This window comes from Macrotis lagotis, chromosome 4 (assembly GCF_037893015.1).
Source record: "Macrotis lagotis isolate mMagLag1 chromosome 4, bilby.v1.9.chrom.fasta, whole genome shotgun sequence".
NCBI lineage: Eukaryota > Metazoa > Chordata > Mammalia > Peramelemorphia > Peramelidae > Macrotis > Macrotis lagotis.
The window spans coordinates 36,973,432-36,976,292 of record NC_133661.1 but is presented as its reverse complement, the minus strand read 5'-3'; positions in this window follow the sequence as shown (position 1 = coordinate 36,976,292).

Sequence of the window (2,861 nt, the reverse complement as noted above, 5' to 3'; positions counted from 1 at the left end):
TCTTTCTCCCCCTATATTAAAATACTGAGCTAAAGAAATGTTGACTAAAATGAATGTGGCCATCTAGACTGGAGCCCTCCTGTAAGCAGATGCCATTGGGACCCAGGATTGAGGGACAGTCATGCCGGTAACTCAAGAGAGATGGATTGTGTTTAGGTTTTAGGATTTTCTTAACAAAACTAAGCTTGCCCAGTGCCTTTGTGCCCTCTTCTGGTCTGCAGGCTGAGGTTGCAGAGCTGCCCCCCTATGGCCTGGCCCCTAACTTCTTTCATTCTCCCCCCGCCTTTGGGCTCCTTTAGTTAATATCCATTTTCTTTGTTTCCCCAAGTACTTCCATCTACATTTCAAGAGAACAAACTTCTGAAGCTGGAGATGAATGCCATGATGCTTTCATGTTTGGGGCCTGCCTCCCCAAGGAGAATCTACTCTAAGCAACTTGGAGAATAGGAACAATGGCTTTAAACACCATCATCGGCACTCAGGGAAATATTACTGAAATTGAATCTTTATTAATGATGATGCCAGAAACAAACAAAAATATTGGCATTGTCTTATTATTACAGATAGTAATAGCTATAAGAGACAACCCCCCCTTCTTGTCTTCAGAAGAAGGGTAGAGCCTCCTACCTCCAAAGAAGGAAAAGTCCCAAGTGAATTTGCAATCACATTTGATTATAGGTTTCAGAAAATACCCCTGAGGAAAAATAATGGCAGTGGGGTGTGCAACCTATATTGGCCCCCCCCTTAAGCTAGCAGATGGTTCCAAATTGGAGTTCAGGAAAAATAAATTTTCCTTTTTATTTGTATGAACTTCTTTAGAGGAAAATGCCTTAAAAGTCATCTGAGAGAAGGGGAAGGGAGTAAACATTAAGCACTTAATATGTATTTTAAAGAATTTAATTTGCTGACAGGGTCAGAAGGGACCTTTTTTAAAAAAAAGAGAAATTTGTAAAGATCTTTGCCAGCTATTGTTTTTTTTATTCTTATTCTTGGTTTACTATTTCCTGAAGGGGAAAAGGAGGTCATTTTGGAGTGACTTAATATGTGTGTTTTGTTTTTTAGCTCTTAGGTACAAAATAAATACTTGGTATTTATTAAATTTCTTTTCCTTGGTGTGGAGAGTTTTTGTTCCTTTCCATTTCAGTAGATGGGGATCCATCCCTAATCCCTAGAACATACCCCTGTTTGTTTTCCAGGATGTCTTTTGGGATGTCTCATTAGCCTAAATATAAGTTAAGGAAAGGCAAAATGTGCTCTGGGAGCCCCTCTAACAAAGAAGGGAACTTACATCTGAGATTCTCAGGAACATTAGAGGACCTGAAAGGCTGGGTTTTTTCCTGGCTTGGGCATATTCAGTAGGTTGGGCTGCTGAGTCAGAGGAAGCCCAGTGGAACTAGGGTTCAAACACTTCCCCATTCTCCTTGAGGGTTCCATTTCCTTTTGGAGTCAGTCACTTCGCAAGTCCTGGACTGTTAGCCATGAAACCTCTCTGGTCTCTCTAGTTCTTTTGCCACCACCTTCATTCAGGCCTTGGCCCATCTGCTTGGATGTTGCAGTAGCTATCAGGCCCTCCTCCAGACTTGCCCCCCTTCCCTCCTTCAGCCCATCTTTTCCTGCTGCTCCCAGACTTTTCTTTAGGAGAGTTCTGGTTAGGTTTGGTCAGTTCAAAAGACCTTTTTCCTGGGTCCTCTCATTTTCCAAAGACCTTTGAATGGCATAGGATCATCCTGGGATTTAGACAGTCAGATGAGAAAATTAAAACCCAGGGAGGAAATAACTAATCCATGTTCTTTGAACTCCCTGCTGACCCCCCCCCCCCCCACTCTACTAAGCCTCCTAACAATGGTAGGATCATCTCACCTCTAAGTCGCCCAGCTGAAGACCTTCAGTTTAAAAATATAGAGGTCGAATGGGCAGTAAGAAGCAGAGCCAATTATCAGTGGAAGGACTTACTTAACCATTCACTGCCAATCAGTGAACTGAAGAAGGCCTCGTGATCTTATTTTGGGGAAACAAAAACAAAAGTCTGAAGGCATGCAGCATGGGATAGATTGCACATGTTAAATAGATTAGGAAAGTAATTTTTTATTAAATCCATAATCACAGTTTATCCTTTTATTTTTCAAAGCTTAAAAAAGATCTGCTCCCCTTAAAAGGTATCAGTCTCCCTTTATCTTTGATAATAAGTGATCCAGGGATTCATTTTATTGGGAGAAAATACCTAGTCTTGTTCAAGGCCTTCCTTCTACCCAGACTCCCCCTCTGTGGACAACTGCCTCTCTTGCCCAACTGGCCAGTTTCTTAAATGTAAAATGAAATGCCACCTCCTCCAGCAACCTTTTGGCATCTCCCCTTAGACTGTAAGTTTATTGAAGGTAGGGACTGTTTTTGCCTTTCTTTTTATCCCCAGAGCTTCCAGAACATTTCACCCCTCAAATCTTATCCTTTTTTACCTCTCTTTATAGCTTGATCATCTGGTTATCAGTGGGTGTCATATCCCTTATATTAGCCTAAAGTTCCTTGCAAGCAGTGACAGAGTTGGTGCTGAAGAAATTTCCTCATTCTCTAAATTAATAAATATGCCAACCCTTGGAATTTTCAGTTCAGAATAGGCTGGACTCTGTGGTTCAGTCCATCACTGAAATCCTTCAGATGGGAATAAGCATTTGAAAAGGAGACCCCAGGAGAGTAGAGAGGGGACAGGAGGTGAATGAGAGAGAAGGGGGGTATGGGAGAGGAGGTGACCTTATGGTACCAGACTGGGGAAGGGGTGGTAAGCTCAAAGGAAAGTCAGACTGTGAGGGGAGTCAGACTGGAGGAAGGGAAGAGAAGGGAAAGGAGGTGACTCCCCTGGGGAGCCA